The following is a 23746-nucleotide window of genomic DNA, read 5'->3' on the forward strand; positions in this document are numbered from 1 at the left end:
AAGGAAAAGAAATTTGGTACAGGAAAAACCCCACTATCAGGATAGAAGAAGCTTTATGCTCCTCTGCATATAGAAGGTATCCATGAGCTCTATATCAGAGGAAAAATGATGTTTCATTGTTCTTTTCTTCAGGCCCTGTTTCTCCTGAGCTGGACCCTCATTATCGTGTCTACCATTGTTAAGGTAGTTGAAGGCTCTTTTGTTATCAAGTAGCCAACTGTAATATTTTATTACTACAAAAATATTTCAAGAACGTGTTTTTTCCTATCCTGATAAACAAAGTGCTGGGGTAGCTTTAAGGCATATGTGTGTGCTTTGGCACATCTCACTGCATTAGATTTTCTATTTTACAACCAGATTGAAGCAATTAGTTCTTTGTTCACTTACAAGCAGCACAACTTCTGTAGCTACTCATGTTTTTGAATGACACAGTTTAGATCCACCACTTCCAGTTGTTGTATTTGGTATGAAGATTGGCTTATCTTTCCTAGGGAACATGATTGTCACAAGAAGCTGAAGGGTGAGGGGAGAGAAAGAGAGTAGATGCTGTTTCACGTAGACTTGGATATTTCCACAAAGGGTTTTCAAAATCAGTGGAAAGACCTTGAACAGGAGTCTGCAAACAATTAGACACTGGCACAGAGTGGGTGGTGCTGAGAGGATGTGCTTATGGCAACCTGTCATGCTTGGCAGCTCAACAACTGCATTTGGTACAATATGGAGTCTTCTTGGAGCATGTGGGTTTATTTTTAGACTTAATGTGTTGTGGTATATAATCTCAGAGGTTACAAATGTGTGGATTAGCAAGACTAGGTCTCCAGGCTCATTTGCCATACTATTGGGAACTTAAATAGTACTGTTAAAGCATTTAAGAATGAGGGATGAACAGAGGATCTTTCACATGATTTTTTAAACATGGATAAGTGTTAGCACCATAATATGTATTTGTATTGAACCCCTAAAAAGTACTCAATTTGAAACTCATTTGAAGAACACCCACTCGTATTCAGTTATATCTCATGACAGCAGAAGAGAAAAGATGCAGTACAGGTCAGTTGTCAATTAGACTTCAGCCTAGTGCAGGTGTCATAGAAGGTACATGCTGCTCTCTGTACTAGCTTGTTTTATTTGCCATTTACTTGAGGTTTCAATGAAGTTGCCACTTCAGTGCTTTACTGAAATGACAACATTCCTGTGGCCTGCTTCAGCTTTGTTAAATGAACTGATCAAAGAAACATATATTACCTGTTTTGACAGAGATGCACATTGCCTGGCAATGTTTCCATTTTTTTAAAAAAAATACAGAAAATAGTATTAAAAAATGTCAAGAAATTGTAGTAATTTAATTCTTTTTTCACTACAGTTTTCAGAACAATTCCCTGTCTGTAAATCAGAACACATACACTTCTTCCAAAATTTGATTTCATTTGCTTATGTAACTTTTTCTGTGTGCTTAAATGTGCTATACTTTATCAGTCTCAAACTAAGATTAAACCATGAGACATCAGAGTTCTGTCGCCATTCTGCTAGATGATCTTGAACTGTGCAAAGCTCCTCTTTGCCTTTCATCTTCCCTATTGGTTGCATCTTTGTGATCACTGTGAGATCTGCTCACAAAAAAGTATTTAAAAATGTTTTGGAAAGGTCAAGATAGAATGACTACTACTGTAAAATGTCATTTGCAGCTTGTATTGTCATAAATTCATAACCATATTACCATTGTTACTAGCATGACTACTATTACTCTCAATCAATATCTTTTGAGTTTGAATTTCTAAGATCAGTGTTTACAGAGCCATTGTACTGTCTACTCTTTTATATGGATCTGAATCATGGGTCATTTACTGCCACGACTTGCATCTTTTAGAACGCTTCCATCAGTGCTGCCTCCGTACAATCCTAAACATCCACTGGACTGACTGTGTGACCAACACGTCTGTCCTTGAACAGGCAGCAGTCACGAGCATTGAGGCCATGCTGCTGAGAACACAGCTGCGCTGGGCAGGGCACGTCTCCAGGATGCAGGACTGCCGCCTCCCTAAGATCGTGCTCTATGGGGAACTTGCCACTGGCTACCGCAAGAGAGGAGCCCTGAAGAGGAGATACAAGGACTGCCTGAAACAATCCCTCAGCCTTGGCCATATTGATCATCACCATTGGTCTACCCTGGCCTCCAATCGGGATGCCTGGAGACACACCATCTATAACGCTGCTGCTGCTTTTGAGAACACACGCAGGATCACTCTCGAGGAGAAAAGACAACACAGAAAGAACCGTGTCTTGTCGATATCACCTGGGGAGTCTTTCTGCTGTGCCTTCTGCAACCGGACTTGTCTATCTCGCATTGGCCTTTTTAGCCATCAGTGCGCCTGTAGCAAGCGTGGGTAGAGCCCTTCTCAAATCTTCGTTCGCAAAGCCTAGCCATGATGATGAATGAAGGGTTTGGCTCATTATATACAAATTTCCTAACATTTCTATCTCATTGCCTTACTAAATTTTTTTTCCCTTTAAGCTGCTGCAACAACACACAGATTCCTAAACAATACAGTTTTCTATTTTTGTTGTTCTATTGAGGGCAGGAGGGCAGCTTCATTCCTGCAATTTTAGGTAAAACAGAAGATGACTATTTACTCCTGTGCTCAATAAGACTAATTTCTGCAATGGCAACATAATTTCAATATATTTTTCAAATAATTTCAAATATATACATAAGCTTGTCTGAGAGCTCTAAAGCAAAAGTTTAAAGCTGGATAGAAATAAATGAAGGTAAATGGAAGTCTGTCTCACAGCAGGAAAACTTTGAATAAGGAGTAACTACTAAACTGACTTTTCTAACAGTGGACTTAAATATTCAACTGATTCAGAAGTATTTAAATGGATTAGAGGAATATATGGTTCTCTTTTCATATTTGTTTTATTTTCTTCACCCACTTTTTATGGATATGATGCCAGTATTATACTACCAGTCATTTCTTCAGTCAGAAACTAAGACACACTTTTACAAATTATTTCACTGACAGATTATAAAATAGTGAATTTTTAAAATTTATTAACTAGAACTGCAGTTTCACCAGTTGGGAGAGGCCCTGTGGTTTGCACCACCAGACAACCACAAAGACATTGCTGTTGTGATAGAAATTTTGTTCTGTTACACTGTGTGGTGTCCACTAGATGGCTGTCAAAAGTAACAAACAGGATCCAAAATGTATCAGCTGGATTTGCTTCATGTTTTTTGTTTCTTTGCTTCGAAGAAAATGTCTTTTACGAAAATAAGTATGAAGAAAAAAGTTCAGTATTACAGTCAAAAGGGAATGTGAATGTAACACTGTTTTTTCAGAAACACGTTTATATTAAAAAGTTTCTACAATGCTAAAGCAGTTAAGTGTATTGTTTGGGTCTTTGAAAACACTTTCAGATACAAAAGCTTGTAGAATTATAAATCAAAACAAGTATTACTACACTGAAAATCAAATAAATTGGTTTTTGTCTGAATCACGTCTTATTTGTAAGAAACTGTTGCTGATTACACTGCAACAAAAGAACAGAGAATCAGAATGGGGAATTAAAAGACTTTCATAGCATTTCTTTGCTATTTCTTGTGGCATACACTGAAAAAATTAAAAGTTTAAGACACAAAATAGGATAGATTCTTTAATTTGCCTGGGCAGTGATTCCAAAGAGTCAGTTGTGGTGGCTTCATACTTATCTTTCCACTCCCGTTAAGTTTTAAGGCACAGTAAGAATATGCTGTGAATCAGAAAGAAAAGAGAAACTGAACAACGTCTTCATGGAAGTTCTAAGTAAAAACAACTGTTTTGTTTTCATTCCACAAGCAGAAAATGGCCATTTGAAGACAGAATTTTCCACCATTGCTCTTCAGCCAGCGTCAGGCACTTTGCAAAACATATGCAAACTGAAGCTGACTTTAGTGACAGGAGCGTTTGGCACAGCACACATCACAGAATTTTATATGTTCAAAGACCTTTGCTGCAACTCTGAAGATGCTGAAGCTATGAAAAGCCAGTGATAATTCAACAACCTTTGTGTCCGCACTTTGACAAAATGTTTTAGGGCATAAGTGGATACTATGTATCTTTAGAGCCTGCCTTATTCAGCGTTCAATGATGACAAACATGACATGAGATTAAATTCAGACATTTTTTCCATGTTTGCACATCTTGCCCACCATCTGTCATGCAAGCTCTGTACTGAAATGGGGACAAAGGTGGTTAGCTGCCTTGAGTGACTTCATAGCTGACCTACCCAGTGCCCCCAGGACGAGAAGTTATAACATCATAAGCAAATTTTAGGAAGATATTAGTGATTTGCTTCAGACAATAGTAGGACTCTGTGGCAAGGACAGGAGATGTTCTGGATCCTAGATCTCCAGCACCGCTTCATTGTTAATGACAAGCACTGCTTCTTTGCACATTAAAAGAAATTCTCAGTGGATTTCCTTTTGAGTGCTTAAAAAGCGCTTTCCTACTCTCTGCAAGGTTGCTAAAAGAAAAAAATGGGGAGACCTGTGTACAAAATATAGCTTTTTGTTACATAAGGAATAATGGCATAATAACGACTATACACAAGACTTTGTAAGTAAGGCTGCACAGCAAATTTTCATGTTGGTCTTCCTTATTACTGAGACTTTAGCACTAATCCTGAGACATTTTGGTGTTTTTTTTTCTTTTGATTTGTGTGGGGTTTATTTTTAGAGAAGTAGGCAACAGTAAAAGAGAGAAGGAAATAAATTTCACCCTAAAATTAAGAATTTACTAGACTTTTTAAGAATACAAATTGCACTCCTGATATTCCCCTTTAAGTATCTCACCACCTTCATCTTATCTTGAAAGCTGAAAGGAGGGAGAGTCAAATTAACTGATCCTCTGAAGACATCTTATCTTTTAAGGTCATCTTTAAATATTAGAGGAATAAGCAAGTTCTAGAGGAGCAAATTTTTTCCCCCATCAAAGGAGTCCATTGTCCTAGAGCCAAGCAACCTCTCCAGCCACGTGTATGTGACCTACACACATCTCAATGGCCTTACTTCCAAGAAGTCCCATTCTGTTTTTCACCTGGTAACATAATCCCCATGTCACATTGAATGGTTGTATTTGGCATAGCACCTGTAATTCGCAGGAATCATCACAGTAGACCTGCTACGAAGCAACTGCCTTTAGGTAGGATCTCATTGAGAGTTAAAACAAGGTAATAAAACTATCTGGTTCTGAGGAAAAGGTAGGTTATTGATCGCTTATGCCCCAGGACAGGAACCTACCACTAGGGTAGGCCATCTGTAGCAACTGGAGAAAGGGAAGGATTGGAAGATGCCTTTCAAAGTAGATTCTGAATTTATTACTTGGATTGCTTGGAATTAAAAAAAGCAGCTGGTCGCACGCATTGTGGATGTGGAGGATTGTAGAGAAAGGCCACAACGTGCCTTTCTCTAAGATCTGGTAGATCTTTAAGACTTCACTTGAGCCTTTTTATTGCTTATTAATAAACTAAGCATTAAATTGAGCCAACAGCTGACTTGGGTGTCCCCTTTTTTTCCCAGGTCTAGTTATTCATAGATGAAAGATGAAAATATAAAATTTTCTTTCTCAGAAAGAAACAAATTGTCACTTATCAATCCTGTCATAGGTTCCCAGTAGATTTTAGAAATGTTGAGTAGGTTAACCTGCAACAGCAGAAAAAAAAAAAAAAGTAAAAATAAATCAGTGGATTTATATAATTGAATAGCAGGCCTAAAATTTATTTTTTGGATTAGTTCTATGCTTGGGACCTTTCAAAATGTTTTCTTTCTGACAGTGTCTACCCAGTGATACAGAAGACATCATATCTCCTTCCCGTCTGTCTTTTCCCTCATGACTAGTAAAACCTAAAAACCTCAGTAAAATAAGGGGAGAAAAAGAGAAATATTTATACTTATATTTTATAAGGAACATAATATAACTCTCTCTATTTGAAGAAAAAATTGTTTAAATGTAAGCTGATGTTTTTTTCTTTGTAGCATAGTTAACAAAAATTTTGCCTTCCATTACTTAAAAATATTTCCAGCCATTTGAAACCAAATAATATTAAAAGGAATATATGATCTAAATCTGAATTTTCATGCACCAGTGTAGAATTCAAGCCTGCTTTCCGCTTGTGGCTTTGAGTTTCCAGTCCAGTGATTCAAAAAGCAAGCACTATGATTAACTCCATATTTAGAAGTGGTGTGGATAGATTTTACACATCAAAATTCCAAGGAGAGAATAAAATATGACATTCCATGTTTGTTTTTTTTTTTTTTTAGCAGCAGAACTCAGCTTTTGCTCTTGCACAATTATTTTTGGAAACATCTGAGTGTAGAAGGCTGAATATTAATTAAGTATAATATTACAAGGCTCAGTATTAAAAGACCAGATAACAAACAAATGGAAGATGTGTAGTACAAAAAAATACAATGAAGCAGACAGGTTTGTAAAAATTAGTCTATTCAAACATGTTAACAAATGAGCTTCACCTATCTATTTCTGTCTCGTGATTTTCTAGTAAGCATCTCAGGAAACACAGCCAATCTCTCAAAACAAACTGATTCATGTTCTGTTATAAAGTTTCCAAGCAAGGAGTCTCCTGTGATAACTACTGCATTTCTTCGATACTTTTCCTTTGAACAGTCTCCTTTAACTCAAGTGAAGATGTACTTTCCATTATGTCACCTCATTATTCTTAATTATGCCTCAGCAGTGTATCCATTCAGCATGAAAGCCTTTTTTAGGCACCTATTAAATCAAATTGCCTGTTGCGCTCAGCCATACTGGGATTCTCTTTGTGATTCCTTTTATTTTTGTCTCAGAGATGGTATCATCCCTCACCTGGCAATTTTTATTCTCTAAACCTGGCTATTGTAAGTGAACATCTCCCTACTAATGTGATGTTCAGAAAGAATGCCAGATTCCAGATCCTATCCCATGGACTTGATGTTTTGATGTTTCTTTTAAGCTGAAATAGTTGTCTTATTGAAGTGTAATAAAAATTCAAACAAAAAAAAGAACACGAGAGAAATTAAATGCAAAATAATTTCCAAGAAATGGGTAATTTGTTCATGCTTATACTAGATTTAAGTCACTTTGTAGGGTTTTTCTGATCTAATAATCCTAGTTAAACTAGTATCTGTATTATTAGACAACAAAAAGCCATTGAGACATTAATTGTTTTCTCCAATGCTTCTGGTAAAATCTGTGGCAGTCTGAGGTCTGAATGAGGAAATCTGCAGAAAATATTGAAGAACCAGAACTATTTTGAGTAATCTGAGGTAAAGAATGCTGAAAAACAGAATGAATTGATCCAGACATGAGAAAGAGTAGTGAGCAAACCCAGGGGTGCACCCCACCAACCCACTAACCCCTGCCACCTGCCATCTCCCACTGTTGAGGGCACTAGTCAACTGCATTTCTGGGAGTTCAGTCTCATCTGGACCGATGATTCTGCACTTTATTATTATCATTACTTGATTACACTCTGCTACCCTTCACTAAAATCATGCCATAATTCTATGATTCTATGATTCTGTGATCTCCAGGGATGGGGCATTCACACTTTCTCTGGGCAACCTGTTCCAGTGCCTCACAGTAAACAATTTTTTCCCAGTATCTAATCTAAACCTACTATCTCTCAACTTGAACACATTCCCCCTTGTCCTGTCACTACATACTCTTGTAAATAGTCTGCCCCATCTTTCCTCTAAGTTTCTTTCAGGTACTAGGAGATCACAATTAGGTCACCCTGAAGCCTTCTCTTTTCTAGGCTGAACAATCACAATTCCCTCTGCCTTTCCTCATAGGAGAGGTGCTCTGTCCCTCTAATCATATGGGTGGCCCTCCTTTGGACTCGCTCCAACAGGTCAATGTCCTTCTTGAAGACCCCAGAGCTGGATGCAGCACTCCAGGTGGGATCTCACCAGAGTGGAGTAGAGGGGCAGAATCACTTCCCTTGCTCTGCTTCCCATGCTGCTTGTGATGCAGCTCAGGACACAACTGGCTTTCTGGGCTGCCAGTGCCCATTGCTGGGTCATGTCCAGCCTCGCATCCACCAGAACCCCCAAGTCCTTCTTAGCAGGGCTGCTCTCCATCAGTTCATCCCCCAGCCTGTATTGATAGCAGGGGTTGCCTCAATCCAGGTGCAACACCTTGCACTTAGTCTTGTTGAACCACATGAGATTCCCATAGGCCCACTTCTCCAACTTTTCCAGGTCCCTCTGGATGTCATAAATACTGAACCACCTTCAAACTCTTTTTAAAAAAAATCACTTTACCTAATTTCTTCAAGAAATTTCAGAACAATACTGTTTTTCTCTCTTGGGTGAGTTCTGATCCAACTATACTTACTTCTTTTTCTGTAGCACTACTTCTTGAGCAGTATTTGGATGCTGGGATGCAAAACCAACTCACACTGAGTGTGAACTTACAGCATTAATCTACTGTAATTCACAGTGATATTAATTTTATCTTATTTTAAAGGTATTGATATCAAATTTCAAAGCATACAAAAATGTTTATTTGTCAATTTATAAAAAAATGCATGCCACCTGTCAAGCATAATAATATGCAGCCTTCATAAGATATTAGCAGAGCACCTTTCCTTCAGGAAAACCTAATGTCTAGTAATGAATGTACGAACATGGTTGAGAAGCAAATGTGCCAGAGAAGGAAAATCCAATACACTGAAAGAGTTCAGCCTCCTCTTCCTGTGAATTCAGTCAGATGCCATTATCAAAAGTGATCAAAATGCTTTAATAATCTTTATGAATTATTGGTATGACAAAGCAAACGTAGGAAAAGAGATAGTTCCTCAGACCTGTAATATTTAAATCAATACCCTACAATACTGATGAAAGCACAAAGAATCCAGAAAAAAAAGGTATAAATATTCTCCATTGTTAAGACTAATACGCATTAGGAAGCTTCCTGGCAAACATACCTTTCTGAAGCATCATCATATATAGCCCCAATGGCAATAAAAACTTGGTACGGTCACAGAAGATAAGATTACACTTACACTGTGCTTAGTGGTAAAGATCTTTGGCAAAGAATGCCCAAGACAGTAGGTGGAAGGACTAAGCATTTGTGCTTGCCCCATGTTAACCTCCAGTTCCAGAGAATACAGTATAGAATAACAGAATGGTTTGGGTTGGAAGGGACCAAAGAGATCATCTCGTTCAAACACCCCTGCTGTGGCCATAGACACCTTTCACCAGACCAGGATGCACAAAGCCCCATTCAGCCTGGTCTTAAACAATTCCAGGGATGGGTCATCCACAACTTCTCTAGGCAACCTGTTCCAGTGCCTCACCACCCTCACAGTAAAGAATTTCTGTCTAACATCTAATCTAAACCTACACTCCTTCAGCTTAAAGCCATTCTTGTCCTGTCACTACATGTCCTCTGTAAAATGTCTCTCTCCAGCCTTCTTGCAGGTGCTTTTCAGGTACAGGAAGGTGCTATGAGGTCTCTTAAGCCTTCTAAAGCCCTCTTAAGGGCTATCTCTTTTCCAGGTTGAACAAGCTCAGTTCTCTCAGCCTGTCCTTACAGTAGAGGTGCTCCAGCCCCCTGATCATCTTCATGGTCCTCCTCTGGTCTCATTCTAACAGGCCCATGTTCTTAGGAGGAGGTCCAGTGAGCCAGAAAGTGTGATCATCACGACAAGATGACCTTGCAACCCTCAGCATCACTCAGCTCATAATTATTAAGTCTTTTGCACAGCTGGCCTTAGGCAAATCTGTCTTCAAAAAATGTGTCTTGCAGAAAATTAATAAGAGTTGTGGACAGAAAAAGCCCAATAGAAGAAACTCAAAGCCAAAACTATAAGAACTCTGCACATAGAACATGGTTTTTTTTACCAGTACAGTGTTCACACATAGATATCAAAAAGAAAGCAAGGTCAGCTTCAGAGAAGAGTAGACAGGAGGCAGCTGGATAAGAAATCGCAGTTGTCTCTTTAGGTGTTCTAGATTGCTTATGACAATGAAAGTTCTATGTAAAGGAGATATAATTATATTTGACAAGAAAAAATTGCTCTAACTGCAATAAGCAATTACTGGCAATAAATCACATACAAATCCTACTTCCACAAGAATTTGTGTTGAGATATGTTAACAGTAATTATCACTGAAAGCAAAATATATATTTTGTAAAGGTGAAAGTTCAAAGTATTAAGATCTTCAGAGTTATAAATTTTTTCTATTTTGTTTTTTTTTCAAATTTGTTTCATCCTTTCCATTTCAGTTCAATTCTTTAAATTCTATGTGTTTGATTTTTGGGGCTTTTTTTATATTTGTATTTTTTATATTGAATTATTTTTTGTGTTATATTGCATTTTTTTTGTTGAGTTTCTGAAACGTGCTTGATTTTTGTTGATTCCACTTCCCTAGACTTCTACTAAATGTATCAAGGTGCACATAGTGATTTGGGTTCTGGAAGCCCTTTGCCACATCCAAGCAACAACCTTTGAAAGGAAACAAGGTCAGGAGCTAGCCTTGGACGAGTGCTGAGACTGGAACACCTTGAGCCTATACACTCATACTTACGTTAGACCTTGAGCACATTCACTGAGTACCTGGTATGTCAAGAAAGATAATTCATGTCACTAGTCCAAAGAAAATTATAATCTACAATAATGGATCACTTGGGTCTTATTTTTCCTGATTTTCAGGACATGATTTCAATGCTATATTGTTACAGTGTCTGATAACATTACTTAAGAGAACTGCCTGATGTTCCTTATTATAAGACTCAGTTTTCTTTTTACCATTACTAAATTCTGTTCAGTGGTGCTGCAATTTTCATTCCAAGATTTTTTAGAGGGAAAGTGGGTCAACTGTTGACAGAACGTGGCAGAGAAAATAATATTTTTTAATATTTAAAATGACATTCTGGAAGCTGTTTACTGAGATATTCTAGTGACTCATATTTTGCAGTACAAGGTGGAATTTAGCCGATTGCCTGCAAAATGCTTTTTTTTTTTCTTTTTCGGATTCTGTGAACAACATAATAAATTTCAGTAATTTATAAGCTTAGGTCAACCAAAAGTCAGTCACCCTGGGTATCTACATTATTGAAAAAATATGAAGTGATACTGTATTATTTTTTAAAAACCTCCTATCTTGCTCAGAGTCTAAGAGGACTCCGAGGAGGAAGCCCTTGTTGGTGGGATATTTGTCTCATCATAGCAGAAAGGTATTGAATCAAAGGACTACAGAGAAGTATGAGTGCCTTTACCATCAGGAACTGAAAATAATATTTGCCCAAGATGCGGAGCACCTGATAATGAATGAGTCACTTACAACAACTTTATTATATGTCACTAATTGTTTTTCATACTTGGGGTACCCACTCGGAAAGGCTATTGCTTAATCCATGTGGGCATCAGCACTTACAAACACTGATTAAATCATAACATCTGAGCAGCTGCTGGATGTCAAAGTCCATTCTCTCTCTCATAGTAGACAAAAGTGAATGCCAATGGAAAACGGTAAGAAGAAAATAGAAGTGCTACCTCCCCATTGTATCCCAGCCCCTCAATTTCTCACCCCTTTATCAAAACTATGCTCTGAATACAGGTCATTCCATGACAAGGAGATCAAAAAGACAAAGTCCTAGACATCTCATTTTGAACATTCAAGTTAGGGAGTACTTTCAGTTTAATCTCTGTGTTTTAATTCTCCTATATATTAAGCAAGGATGATAATCATTCCTTCTATCACAAGGATGATAAGAAAATGAATCATCTGAGAAGCAGCAAGTTGTCATAGTGATGAGCACCATAGAAAAGCATTATAACTACTTCTCCCGTAGAAGTGAACAGCAGATTGTCAATAAACCATGTGACCATATAACGAGAAGCAAGAAAATAATAGAATATTAAATATCTCATGAATAGGATTGTATTTATTTTGTTCATTCAGTGATGTAAGAACAATATAGAACTATATATGTAAAGCATAAAATTATTTACGCCCAGGACCAAGGTTCCTAAGTCAACTGTAATGTTGACTTTTGTGCTTAACTTTTGTCATAGATTTAGTTGTTCTGAAAAAAAAAAAAAAAAAAAAAAAAAACAAACAAGGGAGATTTTTTTTTTCTTTTCCCTGCATCACTGTGAAAGAAAGATGTTGAATGAGGAAGGGGGAAAGTGTTTGCCATGGGTGATTGACACACACAAAGGAACTAGCTAGCAGACCCACATTCCAGACTGATAGTCCTCAGAAGACTGGGGGTGGAGGAGCTGATGAGTTTTCTTTCCACTCCTCGGGAAACAGCACTTCACTCTTGCCCTGGTTCAGGGAGGGTTCGTATGGAGGGGTCCAAGGTTCATCTTGCTTTCAGCCTGATCATCTGGCTGCTTCTGCTCCCGGTTTGCCTCCGCTCTCCTCTACCCTGTCCTGCCCTCAACTCATACCTGCTTGGATTTCATCATAGAGGCTTGATCCACCTACAGAGGACCCTCCGGTGAAGGAGGTCATCCTTTCCCTCCTCTGCTACTGTGCTGGCAGTGGTTTGTGCCCATTAACGAAGGGGACAGAATCCTGGCCACGGCCAGCCACAGACAGTGTGAGTTCGTGGGAAAAAAACCCTTTTCCACCTTTTCTCCCTTTTTCCCTTCTTGGTGGGGGGACTTCTCCATTTTGGGCTTCTCCTGCGCACCCGGGCCGCCAGGCAGCAACAGCCAGGGCCCAACAGCTCCCCCTGCTGGCCAAAACAGAGCAACTACAGGCTCTGCTCCTCCAGTGATCCAACAGCATCCCCTGACGATCATGGTTGGAATTGCACCAAAAGGCAGAAATTACTGAACTGTTTCCTTTCTGAAGGGGACTTTTGGGCACAAGATTATTGTTTTCTTGGTTTTGTGTTGGTTTGTAGTTCTGCCAATACACATATATCCTTTAATAGCCATAGGCTATTATCTTTTAGATACATAATAGGCTTATTATATTTTATTATCCTTTATTATTTTTATTATCTATTATTATTTAATAGGCTGTTATCTTTTCTTTCTCCACACTTCCTCAATTGGAGCCTCTTAATTTCAGATTTACAATTTCTTAAAGGGAGGAGCTTGGTGTTCCTCATAACTCATCCTCCTTAGCAAAATACTTCAGTCTCATTGAACTAAGACAACTTTTCAAGCATAATAACGTGGATATCAGTTTATTGTGTACACATTTGTGCATATGTTAGAGAGATGACCTAATCTCTAAACTCTTGCATTTGCTGTTGTTTACCTCGTTTTCTTTTTCAGCCTACTGCAGCACCAACAACTTCAAATGCAGTGTTGAAGAGTTGCTTTCTAATGGTTAGTATACAGATGAAGAAGTGCACACTGCAGTTTGGTTATAATGCATGTTTGATTAACATCATCTTCTGCAGACTTTTGGAAGACAATTGGCACAATTCATTCACAGCTTCATGATGATTAACTACTATTGTAATATAACCATGTTCTTACTACCAATTCTTGAGCTCCTATATTCTGTTTCTGCTAGTCACTGTCAGATCCCTATGTGCACATGACCGTTGGACTGTGAAAGCATATGCAACAAAGCAAAACCTAGAAAGCTCTAAATTACAGTGTTTTAACTATTTACAAAATAAAGAAAGTATTCATCATCATGGCTAGGCTTCACGAATGAAGATTTGAGAAAGAAAGTATTGTGATGTAAAATTACCACACCTATTACACAACTCTCATTTGGTAAATTACCTAAATGACCAGAAGTCCACAAATTCTCAAGGACTATTCACAAATTAACTAGAAACAAGAAAAACATACAAAACACTAGCTGCTACAGTCTCTAAATGCCACACACAGAGCTAAGCTAAGCATAACTCAGCAAAGAAATTAGTCTTTCTCTGTGAAGGAATGCAGTAACAGAAATACCAGTTTACACTCTGTTTGTAACAAGGCATTTTTTTCCAGTGTTAAACAAACTTAGAAGCAGATTTGACATAGGGAGTTGAAACAGGAGCTAAAAAAATACACTTTTTAATATAAATGTAAGTGATCTGGCAAGCCAAAGCTGTTAAAAATCACTGTGTATTGCAAAACAAAATTAAACATTCTTCACACAGAGCAAAGCATTCTACTAAAATTTACAAGTCAGCCTTGCCACATGCAGAAATATATATCTACAGATCTATCAAGGTCAGCTCAATCTTTTCTCATCAATTACAGAGTTATCTGCAAGTTAACGCAAATTCCATAGAATGAACTTTGTGCTCCAGTTTGCACTAAGAATTTGGGAGTGGAGATGACTGATTACTTACTGCACTGCTCGTCCATCAAGCAGCCCCCCTGCTGTAACCACTCTTCTGCTGCCATCACGCAAAATGTGCTGCCTTTCCTCATCCTTTCCACAAGACCTCTTTCTAACACCAAAGTAATACATGTTTAAACTAATAAAAGCATTGCCAAGTCTGGCCAAATCATAAAATCTGAACAAAATTATTAAAATGCCATTTGCTTGCAAATAAAAAAAAAAGATCAAATGCATAAGGCCACCTTTTGTATAAAGTATTTTCCTGTTATCAGGAAATCTGTATATGATTTGTTTGACTTGGTGCAAAAAAAAAAAATTGTTGAGCAACTTGATTCCAAAAGTCTATTTTCTTGATCCCTATGTCATCAGTAAAATTGGGACACAACATGCTATAATTGCTGGCACCAAGGAGGTGATTATATCACACTGGAAACATTACAAAATGTGCAACCCAAGATACCAAGAAGGAGAAAGCCTAGCATCTCGCGTCACTCCCTACAGCTAAAAAAAATCTCACTGTAACATTGTTGCTTTTGGAACAAGCTTTGTCTTCAAATATTTTCCATGATGTCTGGGTATTTCATCCCTTGAAGTGTTCCCAGGAGAATCAACAATTTTGCCAGATAAAACCTACGTTTTTAAGCAGTCCTTTTCAGCAAAACTCAGCCCATACATGCAAGGCACTGCCAAGCTGACCACACACACGGCTGTGTGGTGATGTGTCTCCCCAACTGGTACCACTTTAGATGCACCATTCACCATGCCTAACCTATAATTCTGGTGTAGAATTAATTCACAGTCAAAGTCTTTGGCTGTCAAGGAGAAACCTTAAGCAGACATGGCCTCCCCCATGCAGCTGAGGGAGGGTCAGATTATCAGGAAATCCTTTGTTTCATTCATTTCTTTTGTGGAAATGAAGTAGGATAAGACCATAGGAAAACCTGTTCTTCCACTGGATGAATCATCCCGAGTAGATCATTTTATCCCCTTCTGTGCTTCCCCTTCCCTACCTGCAAAATGGGAACTTTGTAAAGTGCCAAGAGCTCTGGTTCTTAAAAATAAACAAAAAACCCCAAGAACCAACCAGCCAAAAAAAAAAAAAAAAAAAAAAAAAAAGCCAAACCTGGTACAACCTGAAACTAACATTACTGGGACTAATAACAGGAGCAGTAGAACTATCAGAAACACTGTTTTTTTAAAAAAGTATCAAAAACAGATTTGGGTGAGAGAAGGGAAATTTAGAAAATTCACTCTTTTTCCTCATTTTACTGAATTCCATGTAAAGGAATCAGAAGAAGGACCTGCTTACTTACTAATTTTAGTACATGTACTTTTCAAGATCTTTTCCATAAAAACAAAGTGGAAGAAGACATTGGATTAGGTATTTCTATAACATTTGAAAGCAAAAGAAGGGAATAATGGAGGGGGGAAAAACACACACACAAGGATAAACAGACAATAAAACAAATGACAAGGAAAAAAGTCACAAAAAATATTTTATGAAAAAAAGTTTAGAAAATAGGAAAGAAAATCTTTTTTACTTCAGGTAAGAAGCTGATTAGATTAGCTTTTTTTAAAATATGGCTTTATTTTTTTGTCCACACCATGCTGTACTTCTATAAGAGACAGAAAATGATGAATTATCTTTTCAGATAGAATTAGTTTTTTTTCCAGAACAACAGCAACAACAACAACAAAACACACACACACACACACACACACAAGTAGTTAATGCACCAAATGAAACATTACTGAGGTGTAAAAGAGAAAAACCTGGCAGAGGGCCAAACACCCTACTATACAGCCCTGCCAGGACAGCACACGGGCAAGCATCTCCTCCTGGGAATCTGGTAGTTTTGCCTAAAAGAAACCTTGAGAGTACGTATTTTCACACCCCCCCTCCAGCCACAGCTCTTTGCCAACATGCCTATTCATGAGAAAACAGGCTATTAAAAACATAACCAATTAAGAAGGCTTGTGTACTGGTTTTCTCTCTGGTTTTTTTTCAGTGATTGTTAAAATTTAAAGCAATGAAAACAGGAACTAATTTATATCTGACTTCTTTAGTGCATGATTAAAGTAGCACTGAGTGAAATACCAATACAGGTCTGCTAATAAAATTAGGTGTCAACATACAAGTGCAATTTAGTAAGCATAAGTTTTCAGAATATTCATGGGTTTGTACAATTTCAGAGATTTCTACAAGCATGCTTGAGACATGAAATGTTTGATTAAAACAAAATAAACTCCTCAGGAAGTACTTAAAGTAGAGAAGAAAGGCAGCAAATCTCTATTTATGCTTCAAATATTAAAGTTCATACAATTCCCTGATACCTGAGAAAGTGAAATAACCAGTAGTGGGAATATCTTGATCATTTAAATCTTCATGAACAATTATGTTATGCAGTAATATTTGTGATTGTCTTTATAGTCTCTCCTTTATGGAAAGCTGGATTTAACTTTTTTCCAAGCAGCTGCAATAAAGAATATTGCACAAGAGCTGATTCTGCAAAGCTATGTTTCAAGAAATGGGTCCTTTTATTTTGCTCCAATTAATACAGTGTCTGAGGCTAATTTAAAATCGAATGAACTAGGAGGTAACTCTGGAACCAGATACTGGTTCTGAGCCACACAGAGATAGTACAGCAATGTCAAAGAGGTTCAAGCTGCTCTTAAAATTGTTTTTCACCAGGATATAGGTTCCTAATTGCCAATGAATACTTAAACTAAAATACAATCTTATTTTGAAGAAAAAGCCCAAATATTACCATGATCAGTATTTTAAGTAGGAAAAAAAAAGGTGAGATGGCAGAGAGAGTAGCTGGCCTGTCTGAATGTTAAAAGAGTTACAACGTTTGCTTTCAATTGCAATTGATCACCCAGAACTTCTATTTCTAGTACCAGAAATCAATAAGAAAATAACTGATGGTTAGGAAATCAATCAATTTTAGGTGATAAAGCAAAATGTTCTGAAGAGCTACTGGAAACTGAAAAATGCATGCTTCTCATCCATCTAAACCCATGTAATGATACTAGTGGCATAAATACAAACCTGCATTTTACTATGGAAATAAATAATTGTAAGAAAGTTGCAAATGCACAATATCAGTAGCAAAGCCATACAGTCATCTTACTGACATGAGGGAGCTGGGGCGGGGGGGGAAGGGAAGGCATTTCTGTGGTGGAAAAGCTGTTTGGACAAGATGAAAAGCTCTGATGGCTTTACAAATTGTCATTTCCTAGTTATTCATTTCCAGCCTTTTTCAAGAATGGATATTCCAAGGAGAAAAATACATTGCTTCACAGCTGTGAACGTCCTGCTTGCCAAAAATGCAAATGCAATTACTATCTATGAATCAAAGACAAATTATGGCACTGCTGCCAATTATGAGTAAGGCCCTAACCCTGGCATGTTCACCCTACCCCTGGAAGTCTTCAGGGCTGGGCTGGATGGGACTTTCATGAACCTGCTCTAGTGAAAGGAAGGTGCCTCTGTCTGTGGCCGAGAGGTTGGAGATAGATGATCTTTAAAGTCCCTTCCAACTCAAACCATTTTAAGATACTGTGGCCTTAAGAGGGGACATAGACCTCTAGGCCTGAAATCCAAATTCATTTGGAAGGGCTACCTGTGTGTGTATATCACAATGAGTACATCGGTTACAAACTGACTTATACCTAGAGGATTATAGTCGTGAGAGAGCAAAACCTTTTAATAGGCAATTTTGGCATTTGACTTGCCACAAATGTTAAGACTTTATGAAGGCTCAAAGAATGACTCCTAACATTTTTTCAGCTCATTTCTCTGACCCCTAAAGAATGAAAAACATATGTCAGCAATTAAGTCGCTAATCATAGTGTTACCACACATAAAAACAATGCCTGTGCCAATATCAACTGACTTCATATGTTTTCTCAAATGTCCTTGACCCTACATGGCATCAAACCTAAACAGTCCTTTTGGTCACAATGAAACTCAGGCAACCATGGATCTTTCCTTAACAGCATAGAATTCAGAGCAGATGGCATTGAGGTGACTATAACATCTTGACTAATGTCAAGAGGGACATTAGAACAAAGATCAAAGCAGAAATTAGCTTGGCCAGTGTACCCAAGAGGATAAATCAAAAAATAAACTTCTGCAGACTAGGCTGGAAAGGGCACAGCTTCAATATCACTGAGCCAGCCAGCATCATTTTCCAGCTCATTAAATGAAGGGCATCTGAACAGTTTGCTTGAGAACTGACATAGAATAGGTTGAACTTTTAAAAAGTAATTAATTATGCAACTGTAGTGCCTATCACTGATCGTTAGCAAGCTTTGAACCATGGGTTCCATTGGCTTTGATCCATGTATTCTCTTATCATGCCTTCCATAAATATTCTAACTTTTAAAAGATGCCTTATGCTCGTTGTATTTCCCCTCAAATGTTGTAGTTTTTCCCCTCTCTGTGTCTAGAGGGGAAATTGATTCTTGTCAGATTTCCTCTATATGTGGGTAAAATGAAAGATTATTATCACCAGGATTTCCTATGAAAACAGGTAACAGCTATAACAGCCTGGTAAACAATTTTACTGTCCTTGGGTTCTAAATCACAGATTACTTTCTTTTGTGAAGTTCCAGTAAGTACGTTTTGAACTGCCAGCAACTTAAGGCAGACAAAATTATCAAAGTAGGACTTAAATATCATAAAGAGAGGGAGAAGGTAACAATATAATCACCTATTTGGACACTGACTATCTTGCAGAATTAGTATACTAGCTGTCAAAATGGGCACTGAACAATGAGCAGTAATACTCTCAGTAAAACTCTGGGGGTTTGGGGACACTTAAAGTGATCATAAGCTGCCGAGGAGAGAAACATTAAATCTCAAATTTTAAAAGTCTGTTTGCTAAAGAAAATAACTGAAAATTATGAAAGGTGATATAAAGGTGGATCTACAGTATTGACTATTTTGTGGACAAAACAGCCAAAATGTTCACTATCCAATATATAAAAACCGAAGAACAGCCAGACTGACTTGAGAAGAATGTTTTTCATCTTGTCACAGGAAAGGCACACATCTACTACGTCATTATTTTATTCATGCAGAGGTTTATACAGAAGAACAAAGATAGAAAAGAAGTCAGAGAAGCATCATTGTTATCCAATTTGGAGAGCATCATTGTTATCCAGTTTGGAGAGAAATAAATCACAACAGTTCCTGACATACACCCAATTTCTCTTTTCAGTCCTGTTCTTAGAAAGAACACAATCAAGTCTGGTTTGACTTTTTTGGAATCTCTGAAAAATTAAATTGGGAAATAGTGGGTATTAAAGGGTAAATAAACTTAAATTTAGAGAAAAAGGAACAAGAGCCAGAACACAATTCAGGAATGAAAAGCTATAAAATCCCAATTGTATGCTGCTGTAAATATGTAGAGTGTAGATCTCTTCTCCCATATAAGTGAACAAGTAAACAAGATGTTGGAAATGGCTTGAGCAGAGTCTGTTTGAAAGTGCAACCTGTATTGCATGAATTGTTCAATGTCCAGGTGGTTGAATGACTGGCAAGGGTTGAAATGAATGGTAGGAAAGAAAATTATTATATAATTATAGGATACTCCAATTTCAGAATTCAGTATTATTTTAAGGCTGAAATAATGTAAAATTGAAGGAGACATGAAGAAAACATAAAACTCATTTGGAAGCACTAATAGCACCTCCCTGAATATGCCTTTCAACCTAGCTGCCTACTACAAACTACTTACAATCTATGCTTTACAGAAGCAGGCTCAAATGCAGTAGTCCTTTGTAAATTTTTAATTGCTTTCACATCACTGAACATGCTTTGAAGAAAACTTGTGTTCAAAATGGAAGTGGGTGGAAAAAGAGACGCAGTTCTCCAGCAGTAGCAAAAGATTCCTTCAAGCCCTTACTTCCATTTCCAGTCTGAAAGAGCTATGGTGATTTTTTCCCCTTTTCCACTGATGACCTTCTCAGAGTAACTCTGTGTTTCAGTAGCCAAAAAAGTATGCAGGGAGAGTAACAAGGGACTAATATGGCCTCTATGACTGAAAAAACATTTGCTGATGAGTATAACCAGAACATCTACCCTCAGAGGTACCGATGTTCATGTTGTTCTTTTGCGACCTGACCTTTTTATTTGTCATAAATGAACGTGTTCCATTTTACTGTTATTGAGTCAGTCAGAGCTAACTTAAATAGTAGTCCTACACTCTTACTGCAAGTGCAGGCCTGCTAACTTTTAAATGTTTGTTTTTATTTCATCATATTTCCCTCCACAAAGTGGGGCTTTTCCTGCTGACAAATTTTTTATGTAGTTTCAGACTTAACAGAATAACAATAAAGAAAAACTGTACACAGAAATTGGACGAAATCTATCCATTATCTATGCAACAGCATTTCACTCTATTGAATGTCCTTCCTCTGTATTTCCTTTTTCCTATGTACATTTCAACACCAGCAGATAAAAGCATTATCATACCATCTTCATGCAAAGCATGCAAAGTAAATACACACATGAATCAAGAATAAGAATTAAATACACACACACAAAAAATTGCTTTTTTTCCTAAAAAAAGTTGCCAACATCACTTGTCAAAATATGAAAAAAACATTTATTTACAGATCACAGAGGGAAGAGTAACAGCACAGATTAGTAGAAATGTCTCAATTTGGAGGCCAGGCTCCCCAGTGGTCCCTTTGGGGAGCGCTCAAAATAGAGCTGGGAGCAGGTGCCTGTGTTAGGATGTCACTCTTGATTTTCTGAACAGCCCTCTAGACTTAAACCAATTCCTCTATTGACTATAGAAGTATGGATACTGTGATTTTTTTAAAATGGTGACATTTTAAAAACAAGTAATGTATCTTTTTCTCACCTTTTAATTTTTGAAATTTACAAACTTTTCTGTAATCATTAGATCTTTAATTTTAAATGCGAGAGCTGAGAATGACGTGACTATTAGACTTGGATTTATATAAAAATTGCTCAAGCTATGCCAAGGGGAAAATAATAGAAGCAGATATATTTTTATGAATGAAAAATACTTGACTGGAACAAAAGTAAGGATGCGGAAAAAAGTATTTATGCATGCAGTTTAGACACACCTTAGGATGACACGCAATGATAGCAGAAAGACTATAAAATGTTATGACAAAGGGGTTCACTTATGGAAATGTGGTGAACTTCATATGGTCATATAGAGTATAAAGAGTACAGGTTCACACTGTGACTTCTCACACTAAATATGAAGAAATATAATTTCTGAGATCTAAATAAAATTTTTAGTTCACTGGACGCACTTGGAAAATACTCAGATACAAATAAGGAAATTGCAAGTTATAGTGTACAGTATGTATGATATATTTTAAATAGATATATGTATTTCCCCAAAAGCACTTTTGATCAAGTTTACGGGCATCACACATCCAAAGTGCAAATACACTTAAAGGGTTAAGCTAATTAGAATACCTTTATTTGCTGTATTTTTGATATAGCAATAAGGGTGTCAAATAATATAGGAGATGCTGAACAAAGAAGGGTGAAAGCTGCAGTAACACAATAATGCAATTACTCAGTCTCAGGCATAAAGTTGTCTATTTCATATCTGAAAGTTTTCAGGCAAAACTGAAACCAAGTGGGGGTTTTTTGGTGAAATAAAGTTAACATTATGAAAATGTTTTGTTGTAGACTCTCAAGGGTAAATTTTAATGACATTCAAAAGAGGAAGGCTATCCAAAAATCTGTAGGAAAGGAAGATTTAAATGCAAAAAAAAGGACAGAAAACGCGTACATGAGGGAAGTAAAAGTAAAACTAGCTATAGAGTTGGAACCCAATAATAAGGCAAATCTATAGACTTAGGTCAAGAGAAAAACAGGTTTTGGCTAAGTAAAGGAAAGATCACATGAGAGGTCTACTCATAAGCTTTAAATCACTAAATATGGAAATGTCTGAGAAAATAAAGATCATTACGAATATAAAGCTCTGAGAATGAAGATGATCTTATATAATTAATCTCATTTAGGGGATGCTTCAGGGCAGCAGCAACCAAGGATCGTAGTGACTGGTTATTTATTTCTTAATTTATACCTCTTGGAAACAATTTCCTAAAAGTGCTTGCTGTAATCTGCTCTGATGTGTGTGTGGGTGGATGCTGGCACCAGCTACAAGATGTAGTATGACACCAAGTGAAATTAATCATTGGGGTTCAAAAAGCAGCCTGTTACTGTGTCAGAGGGTTAATTGGCCTTGATACAGCATCATCCCAACAACTCCCAGAGCAGTACAGCAAGCACCAACAAGCAAGTCTTATCCTGCCCTGTAGGTATATAGCATCTGTGCCCTTTCTTTGAAACACTGTGGGTACATGCTGTTAGTAGGGTCTTATATAATTTAATATGGGAATTTCTTCAAAATTTAGATAACCAACCAATACAATTTCCCCCAATGGAAACTTTTAAAAAACAACAACAACAAAAAATTACAATTATTAAAAGAAATTTAATTTCAGAATTACCTAAAGTTTTTTTCATAAAAATAAATTCTTTTCTTTCTATCTGACATTAATTTTTATTCAAATACTTAATTTGAATAATTATTTTAAATTGCTAAATTGAAATAAAGCATAATGAAACTACTAAAATGAAATTTTTTAATTGATCTCTGCTGAATTTGAGATGTCTGACGAAGAAAAAGACTGTTATTAATGTTTCTGAAGCAATCTTCTTCCTTTTCTTAATGCTTAGCACTTCCACAGAAAAGGAAAAGTACTTTTTAAGTATCTATAGAGAAAACTCTTTTTTACTTAGTGCTTAAAGTTTTGAGTGTATTAGTATTTGATTGCATTTATAACAGCACCTGATGGTTATAAAAAAATTAGCAAATTAAATGGAGAAGATACACATTTAAGTCATGAGTTCCTCTCTCTGCTTCTCAAATCCTAAAAAATGAGGTCAGATAAAAAAAACTCTTTCTGCCCTTTAGCTTCTAAAACTCTGCGCTGTTCTGTCTTTTAATATATTGTAAGTTTGCAAAGGTTTCATAATTTTTGATGAAAGAAAAATATTTAAAAATTCATATTATACTGTGTTCCTATTTAAGTCATGCATGCACCCATCTTCACAGTCTCACCACTATTAACAAATAAAAGAATGCAGAAATGTATTTCCAAGTTTTGTAATGTGATTTAAGATACATGCTCCAGTACATATAAACCTGACTTAAAAACCACTGTAGCTGAAATCTAATGGGAATCACAGTGATTTGGTTGAGTCATTTGTGATGCCATTAGAATGATAATGTCATTGCTTAGTGACTTCATGGATGTGAAGCACTAAGTTCTTTCAGTATTACATTTAGCCTAAATAGTCAGTTTATTCTTATTGCTATGTTCTAATACTTTTTATTCTGTACTGGACTCGTCTTGTTTTATATGAATACTCTATATTAA

General features: G+C 36.9%; 1 protein-coding gene across 5 annotated transcripts in view; it reads right to left on the reverse strand.

Moving 5' to 3' along the window:
• Positions 1-23746, reverse strand: part of PDE4D (phosphodiesterase 4D) — a 388091-nt gene that overhangs the window by 124614 nt on the left and 239731 nt on the right. The gene's annotated exons all lie outside the window — the stretch shown is intronic.

The sequence above is a fragment of the Myiozetetes cayanensis genome, unplaced genomic scaffold (genome assembly GCF_022539395.1).
Source record: "Myiozetetes cayanensis isolate MyiCay16 unplaced genomic scaffold, myiCay2020 scf4, whole genome shotgun sequence".
NCBI lineage: Eukaryota > Metazoa > Chordata > Aves > Passeriformes > Tyrannidae > Myiozetetes > Myiozetetes cayanensis.